Source organism: Gossypium hirsutum, chromosome D01, assembly GCF_007990345.1.
Source record: "Gossypium hirsutum isolate 1008001.06 chromosome D01, Gossypium_hirsutum_v2.1, whole genome shotgun sequence".
In the NCBI taxonomy this organism is placed as follows: domain Eukaryota; kingdom Viridiplantae; phylum Streptophyta; class Magnoliopsida; order Malvales; family Malvaceae; genus Gossypium; species Gossypium hirsutum.
The window spans coordinates 4,175,118-4,185,130 of NC_053437.1; the positions used below are offsets into that span (position 1 = coordinate 4,175,118).

The 10,013-nt window shown below is 27.9% G+C and overlaps 1 long non-coding RNA gene across 1 annotated transcript; it reads right to left on the bottom strand.

Moving 5' to 3' along the window:
• Positions 1 to 3,161: 3,161 nt before the first annotated feature.
• LOC121213768 (uncharacterized) lies at positions 3,162 to 6,173 on the bottom strand. Its single transcript, XR_005909188.1, has 4 exons — positions 6,123 to 6,173; positions 5,599 to 5,673; positions 3,821 to 3,898; positions 3,162 to 3,315 (listed from the first exon to the last, which is right to left on the bottom strand). It is a non-coding gene; the product is annotated as an uncharacterized lncRNA (long non-coding RNA).
• Positions 6,174 to 10,013: the final 3,840 nt, after the last annotated feature.

The window sequence follows — 10,013 nt, forward strand, 5'->3', positions numbered from 1 at the left end:
CGAGAACAAAACTAAAATCACAAATAATCTCATTAAGATGGTTCATGATAGGAGAACAAGTTTATAATTGTTTGGAAGTTAGTTTTAGAAGTGATGATCTAGTGTAAGATGGTCCCACAAAAGTGACGGTTGGCTAGAGTTAGGTTCCTCTAAATCGTAAGTCTAAAATCTAAGTGGAGCTGGTGGTCGTAGGCATCCTCTTCCACTATAACTGGCTTATTCTGTTCGAGAAGGATCACCTTAAAGCATAGGATTGAACCAAGGAGGACCGAGATAATCGGAGGCTGGAATCTCTCAATCAAAAACTCTCTTTTCTCAATTATGTTTCTCTTTACAATTTTGATTTCAATTTATACAATTTCAACCCCTTCATATTTTTAATTCTATTTTTTTTCCAAATATGCCGCTTTTTCTTGGGCACGACTGTGCTTGGGATCTCGAGGAACAAGATGTTGTGCAAATCCAGTCCCTAAGGATTAACCCTATATCCCTTATACTATTCTTTTTCATTATTTCATAAGGATAGGTTATTTTTTGTGCTCTCAACGACACATCAATATTATAACAATAGAGGACCAAATTATGTTACATTAAAAACGTACATAGATTAGTTTTTAAATTTCAGCATAATAGAGGGAGCAAAACTAAATTTGACTTGTTAATATAATAGGGTAAACTACACCACAGTTCACCAACTATTGTCCTATTTCTTTTTTTGATCACCTAACTATCATTTTTTTTAATTTGGTCATCTAACTATTGCACCTTTTTCTTTGTTGGTCACCCAACTTTTTTTTTTTTAATTTGGTCACCCAATTAATCAAGATTTTTTTGTCCATTTCCATTAAGTGTCATTAAATATCTTACGAGAAAATGATGTGATAGTTAAAAAATTGATATAATAACAAATTTAACTCTGAATTTTTACATATTATATTGATTTAGTCATACTTTTAAAAAATTAATCCTCAAATTTTACCTTCATCTTTCACTTCCCCACCGCTACAACCATAGTTTCCTCCACCTTACTCCTAAAAGATATTTTAAAAATATATTCAAAATTTACAACTGCATGTAAAGCACCATTGAATTTAAAGATGAACTCAAATGGTTAATTTCACGAAGTTGGTTTGATCTAATAGTTGTACAAAGCTCTTCCAAATGAGTTTTCTGTTCTGTAGAATTTGTGATCAAACATTATTTTGGTTTAACACCCATGTAGGATTCTATATGAAAGACATCTAATAAAAGAATATATTCATATGTTTTTGAAGCACCTTGAAAGCCAACAAGATAACGAGTTAGCACCGTTGTAGGCCTCTATAATGATGAACTAATAATGGAACAAAATCACGGATGAGAGGACAGGTTAGCCAACACTGCCTTGGTTTCTTTTCTTTTCTTTTCTTTTTTTTGGTTTAATCGCTAACACTTCCTTGGTTGTAAAAGAAAGTTGTTTTTGGTTAATATCTAACCTATTTAAAATTCCCCTAGTATTAATTAATATTGGTTAATAAGTTGGTGGCAGACAAAGGTCGGTGGAGCTCAGCTAATACCTACTTTCCACCAAAGCTGTCGACAGCTATGTGCAAACTCAGGGAAAACATTTTTTAGAAAAAGTGTAACAACGTAGACCCCGCCTAGAGTTATTACCAAATTCAAAAATGTCACAAGAGTTTTGAAAATTGAGTTGTTTTGATAAACCGTTCACTTTTATAACTCATATTCATTCATGATTATTATTAAAAATGTCATAAAATTAGTTCATTTGTCAAATCACATATTATAGTAGAGGTTTAATAAAATCGATACATTTTAGAAATTCGATTTGTATTTTTAGCAAAAAAACGTTTATTTGCATAAACCCGTCGTATTCATAAAACATTTTATAGAAGCAGAAAATTATCAAACAAACCAAAAATCAACAGTTAAAAATAGGGGTGAGTTTTCGATCGAATCAAATCGAATCGAATCAAAAATTTTCAAGTTAATCAAATTTTCGAATCTCATTTTATCATCCTAACTTTATTTAAAGTTTTCTCGAATTGAGTCGAGTAAGATGGAATTCAAATCGAATATATTTGTTCGAGTTAAATTTTAAAAAAATAATATTGAGTCCTTATAACTACTGTCACCCATCGTAATAAAATTTGTCTACCTTAATCAATTTTTTTATTAACTTTCATCATCTCATAATTTATTTATTAATTTTTTATATATTGGTTAGCTTCTTTGCTTGCTTAGTTGTTTCAATTATCTTCAGATTCTTATCACTATGTATTTTTAAATTAAAATATATATTAAATCTAAAAATATGGTTTTTTAATAAAAGTTATTTTAAAAATAAAATGTGAAATTGATACCAATATAAAATTTTTACACAAATATTTTATGCCATAATTAATAATTCAATTTTAATATAAATATTCAATATGACTAAACAATTCAATAATATAAATAATATAAAATGTGAAATTTAATTTAATAATATAAAATAGTAGATATAAATAAAATTATTACTATTTATGTTTAGTGCTTTTTTTGGATAATTTTGATTTTTTATTTGAGAGTAAAGGGTGAGAAGTAAAAGTTTAGGGGGAAAATAAAAAATTTTGGGGAATAAAAGTTTGAGGGAAAGAAAATAAAAGAGAGTAAAATTTTAGAGGGAAAATATTAAAAAAAATTGGAGGAGGAGGGTTTGGGGTAGATGAGAGGTGGGATGGGAAGGAAATAAAAGTTTTAGGGAAAAAGTGGGAGGGAGTAAAAATTTTGGGGGAAAATAAAAGGTTTTAAGCGTTTTTTGGAGTAAAATTTTGAAAAAAAAGTAAATGGGAGAGTAAAATTTTGGTGGGAAATGGATTTTGGGTAGATTGGGGGGTTGAGATGGAGGGGAGTAAAAGTTTTAGGAGGAAGTGGGAAGGAGTAAAAGTTTTGAAGAAAAAGTAAAAAAATTTGGGAGTTTGGGGTAAAAATGTAAAATATTATAGTTTGATGTTCGAATTATTCGAATTATCCGAGTTATTCGAATTCGAAAACTCAACTCGATTTGAACTCGAAATTTAAAAAAAATTCGAGTTGATTCGAATAACTCGATTCGTTTAACTCGAAATTCAATTTTTTTTATTTTCTCGAGTCGAATCAAGTTTTGCTCACCCCTAGTTAAAAACATACAGTCCAGAGAGTCCCAGAAATTACAAACTCTCAAATGAATCCTGAATTTTAAATAAACCATAAATTACTAAGTTCAAATAGTTTACGGTCAAGTGATCACCACTGAGTCTCCACCGCACTGATCCGCCTAAGTCTATGGATTACCTGAACAGAATAGATAAATAGATGTGAGTTTTCGTAAACTTAGTGTGCAAGCCAACAAAAATAGGCATACAATTTATACAGAAATCACATATACATTCAGATTTAGATAGAACCTAAGTCCTTTATAGAAACATATAACAGAATCAGATATACAGAATCCTACCCCTATCCTCTACACACCATCTTCGACCATCCCAACACACTATATGGGGTTAAAAATACCTACCCATCCCTACACACCGTATTGTGTCATTACGACACGTATCAAATAATATTAAACCAAGCTGCCAAAAAATAGGCAAGGGCCACCATTTAGAACACTTCCTGTAACACTCCTATACCATGTTCGACTTAAGGAACCTAATATAGGAATATTACATTTGGTGCCAAATTAATTCTTGGCTAATTTCTAATATATTTGAACACAAAAACTAAAAATTGGAACATACCTAATAATTTTTTTTCCTAAGTACATGCCATTCTAATCAAAAACTTTAAAACATACCCTGTTGTTGCTTGAAGATGTGATGAGATGAAAACTTGCAATCTAAAATTCAACTCTTCAAAAATTTCTGTACCTAATCTGCGCACGGAAACAAACCGTACGCTGAGTATACACCCAGTGGTATTACTATAATTCAAATACTTGAGGTAAAAACAACATATATATATACATTAATATTACCACTATTTTACCATTAGTAAATCATTCATGCATTTAAACTTTAATTTTATTTCAAATGTATGTATTTTAAATAGCTTCTCTTCATTTTAACTTATTTATCTTCATACTATATCAGTATCTATTTCATGCATTTCATCAATAACCATTTCATAAAATCATTATTTCATATATTTCATTTCTATATCTCAATTCAATAACTTATTCTATTTCATATCTAAAACCTTACAACATTAGTCTTTCAGTAACTATTTCACATTCATTTCAATTTCCCATTCCATTTTAATAATTTATCAATCATCAATTTTCATTGTCAATTCGTTCTTTTATAATCAATTTACAGTTAGAGTCTTTAAATACTCACTTCATATATTAAATCCATAAATATATTTCAATAACTTGTATTCAATTAAATTAAAGTATTATTTCACTATTTCAAATTATTTTATTTTCACTTCTCATTTTTACATCATTTCATAATAGTAAAATCTATTTCATAAAATTTATCCCTATCTGTTTCTTAAACCATAATTTTTACCTTTCACATATGTCATATCATTCAGATTTAGTTTTATCAATAAATTTATTTCATTTACCCCTATTAACTTGATTCAGACTCGGCGGATACACGGATTCCAACCGAACACACCAGTAAACAGTAATCAGTAACGGTAGCAGTAACAATAACAGTAACAGTATTCGACACACAAAGTGTCGAATCAGTAACAGTAACAGTATTCGGCACATAAGTGCCTGATCAGTAAGCCGGCAAATACCCCGTACTCTTCCATATCCTATGGCATGCCAACTATATCCGACTCAGCCCGACTAGTTAATAGGGTATTTAATTCACTTTCTAGTAAAGATTTCCATCTTAGTTCAATATCAACTATGATTCATTATTTCAATCAGTTTCACAGTATTGCAGTAATTTATTACTTCAGTATTTTCACAATTCAATGCAGTACACATAACAATACTCAGTATTCCATAATTCAGTTCAGTATCAGTCTCAAATATCAATTTCCACTTTCTCAATTTCAATTCCAATAAAATCCATATGATCAATAACCAATTTCAATATTCCGGTTCAATTCAATAATTCAATTCAAACCGTTTCAATTTTTATTCAATAATCACATTTCAATTCAAATTCATTTTCCACTTCGTAATCTACTAATACATATTCCAGATATTCACATGTAATCATACTTCGATTTACGTATTCACACTTATTCATAGTTTAATTCACTTTTATTCAATTCAAATATATATATATATTTATTTATTTATTTATTTATTTTCCAATCAAATTCAAATCACCAATTACTTTTCAATCAATATACATTTAAAAGATTCACATAATTATTTATTTATTTATTTATTTTTAATTCAATTCAATTTAATTCAATTACTTAATTCAAATCATTTTTAATTTCTAATTTATTCTCCTTCAATTTCAATAGCCATAAACATTTTTGAATCAATTTCATTCAATTCAATATTTCCATTTCAATTGCTTACCTAATTTTTTCTACCATGCATTTTAATTAAAATATAACAATTAATAATAAATAGATTTGAATTATAGTAATACAAACCGTGATTTTCTCGAGTTTACTCCTCGACAATCTCCTCTTTTCCCTTCCGTGCCGATGCTTCTAGTTCTTTGCTAGCTACGAAAAATTAAGATAATTTTATAACCAATAATACACTATTAATTTATATCTGATTAATTAAATCCTATTCAATTTTCTACTTTAATTTCAATTTAGTCTTAACTAAATTCACTTATTTTTTTCTATCTCGATTCATACTTTATTTCAATTCAAATTTCAACCAAACTTAGACATAACTATCTAAATTTCATCATAAAACTCTAATTTCGAAATTCTTGAAATTTAGTCCCTACTATGCAATACTTATAGCTTACTTTACAATTTAATCCTTTAATCAATTCTAATCAATAAGTCTATCAATTAAGCCCCTAATTCAAACATTTGTTCAACATGAACTATACTTAAAAACCTATAAACTTCCAAAGTCCCAACTTAATTTCATCAAAATCTTTATTCTAAGACTTCTAACACATCAAAATTAAGTAAAAAGGACTTAATTGACTTACCAATTAAAACTTTAAGCTTCAAAACCCTAGTTTTTCCTTTTCTTTTTCTTTTCTTCTTTCCTTTCCCCTGTTTCGAATTGCTCTCTGTTTCTTTCTTTCTTTGTTTTGTTTCTTTCTTTTCTTTTATCTTACTTTATTATATATATATATATAATAATGATAATAATATAAATTTATTACTTAAAAATAAATATGTAATAATTACTAACATATGTATTTTATTTTTCCACATGTCATCATATACACCATACATTTGGCACAATATAATATCATGATAATAATATTAATTAATATTATAAATATCTTTTTACTTAAATTTTAAGCAAATAAATAATTTTAATACAAGTGTATATATATTCACATATTACACATGTACCACTTATCACCCTACATTTGTTATGTCTTAATTAATTAATTTATTTATTTCATAATATAATAATATAATAATTAATATAATTTAGATAAAACCTTAATAATAAAATCATATAAAAATCTTAGATTTTAAAGGCTTATGCCGCCTCACTTATGCTAAATGGCTTATTTGTCATTTTGGTTCTTTTTATTTTCTTTTAATCTATAATTAAACTTTTATTCTTTATTCAATTTGATCCTTTTTCCTAATTACTTTAAATTGGGCTAAATTCACTAAATAAAAATCTAATTAAACACACTATTAGACTCATAATTACTCCTAATATTTATTTACTAACTCAGTTTATTAAGACGGAGGCCCGATAACATTTTTTTTGGGTGCCTACAAATTTTGGGTCGTTACACTTCCTCCATATATACAATCCCACCCCAAAAACAGATACAAAATATGGATTCAGATACAGATGTAACGTACTTATCATGCTTGTGTACAAATATCAAATATACACATATTAGAATAGTCAGATATGCATAAAAAGTGTCCTACTCAGAGCATACAATCAGAATATCAAATCGCATAATCGAGGGTTTGCTTAGCCTTTACCGACCCTATGATAAGCCCACAGTCTATCAGAACGACCCGAACGACCCTAGGGAAAATTTTAAAAAATTGGGCTCACATGCCTATATGGCTTATCCGTGTGGGCCCACACGTCCAGATTGGCCTTGCTTGTGTGGTCCACACGGTATGGCCTAAAACCCACACACCCGTGTGTCATGCCCGTGTGGCCCACACGCCCAGCTTGGCCTAGGCCATGTGGCCTACACGGCCACACTCACATCACCACACGGTTATGTCTTGCACACGACCATGCTTTCATAGAATACACGGTTGTGTCTTGCACACGGGCAACCACGCAGCCATGCACATGCCCGTGTGGCATCGATAGTAAGGTTTTTCGATCTCAATTTTCTGCGTTTCAGGTACACACCTGGTACGTTTTTTATGAAAAAACACTTCTGAGGTCCCTGAAACCTAAGAAAAGCATCCAACTACCAATTTAGCAGTCAATTTACAAATCGATAGAAAACCCAAAATAACGCTCAAGACGTACCGAAAACACGAACATACCCTAGCGCGATTTAAACTGCTGGAGTAAACATTCACCGCTCATCACCTTCACCTACACCACGATTTGGCAGAAATCAATCTCTTAACTACTCACCATTTTTCCGGAACAACAGATATAACCCTAACCAGCGTTAGAAAATAGAAGTTATAGAATACTCAAAACTTCACTTACCAATCAAACAAGGAATGACAGAATTCTCAAAACGCAAGGATTTGACAGCAGACTAACATAATAGGAAAAATAATGAAATACAGAGAAAAAGGGAGAAGAACTGACGTCAAACTTTTCTTTGGAAAAGAGAGAAAATTCTTAACAGAAGAAAAATAAAAATAAAATATATTTCAAATATCCATTATTTTTCTCCCACTAACCCACTACTCATAACTCTCAGAATTTCAACTCAACCGAAATTCTATCAAACCCCTGAGCAAAAATTAACACCTTCACTACTACAGGAATTCAAACACAAGACCTCCAACACAACAAGCCCCCTTACCACTCAAACCAACAAGCTCATTCTGATAGAAATTAACAGACAATTTTACATAAGCCTACTAGGCAAGGGTAAGGCCAGGGTTAGAAAAAAACAAAATTTGGCAAAGGTGTAGAAAAAAAAACAAAATTTGGCAAAGGTAAGACTTGAACCCAAGACCTCGTACACCCACCCAAAACACTTAGTCACTGAAGTAGATACACATTTATGTCAAATATTTACAGAAATAGAAATAGCTTATTCAGGACGTTACAAAAAGTTAGAGGGAGAGATGGAGGCAATAATGGTGGAGGCGATGGGGAGGGTTTTTTACACAAATAGGGAAAGAAAAAAAATCTACTAAAATAGGGTGTCAGAAAAGGTATTTACCAAAATGGGTTACTTTTTTCATTGGTGCCTATTAGATAGGCGCCAATGAATAAAAAAATAATAATTTTTTTTTTGAATAAAATATTTTTTATATTTTTAATAAATTTAAAAAAATACTGGTCAAAATACGGTCAACGGGTCGGGTGGCGCCTATCAGGTAGGCGCCAATGAAGGTGCCTCATAGAGAGGCGCCAATGAAGATGCCTCATAAATTTAGGATTATGTTATAAATTTTTGTGTTTGTAATTATTTAAAATTTAATTTATTAGTAATAAATTACTAAATTACTAATAAGTTACTAATAAATTTATAACATAATCCTAAATTACTAACAAATTAATTATAAAATAATTACAATATTCATACAAAAAATTACAATATTACAATATATCCCGACATTACAATATTCATACAAAATTACAATATTCTTACAAAATTACAATATTACAATATTCATACAAAAAAAATTGCAATATTCATATAAAATCATAATATTACAATATTCATACAAAAAAATTACAATATTCATACAAAATTACAACATTCATACAAAAAATTACAATATTCATACAAAAAAATTAGAATATTTATATATACAAAATTATAATCCAAACTATAAACACTAAATATAGATAATTAATAATTAATAATTAATAACAAAAAATTCACAATATCTTCTAAAATATCTTCTAAAAAAATTCACAAACTATAAACTTTTTAAATTATAAACAAAATTATTTACTAAAATAATACATTACCTTTATGTATAAACAAAATTATTTACTAAAATAATTTACTAAAAGGTAATTGTGAATTTTAGTAAATAATTTTAGTAAATAATTTGTATAAACAAATTATAAAAATAATTTTTAGTAAATAATACATTACCTTTATGTATAAACAAAATTATTTACTAAAATTATTTAATTTTGTTTATACATCACCTTTTAGTAAATTATTTTAGTAAATAGTTTTGTTTATACATAAAGGTAATGTATTATTTTAGTAAATAAATTTGTTTATAATTTAAGGTAATGTATTATTTTAGTATATTTATGTATTATTTGAGTAAATAATTTTGTTTATAATTTAAAAAGTTTATAGTTTGTGAATTTTTTAGAAGATAATTTAGAAGATATTGTGAATTTTTGTTATTAATTATTAATTATAAATTATCTATATTTAGTGTTTATAGTTTGGATTAGAATTTTGCATATATAAATATTCTAATTTTTTTGTATGAATATTGTAATTTTTTATGAATATTGTAATTATTTTATAATTAAATTTGTATTTATAGTTTTGAATTAGTATTTTGTATGAATATTGTAATTTTTTGTATGAATGTTATAATTTTGTATGAATAATGTAATTTTTTTGTATGAATATTGTAATATTGTAATTTTGTATGAATATTGTAATTTTGTATGAATATTGTAATTTTGTAATTTTGTATGAATATTGTAATGTCGGGATATATTGTAATATTGTAATTTTTTGTATGAATATTGTAATTATTTTATA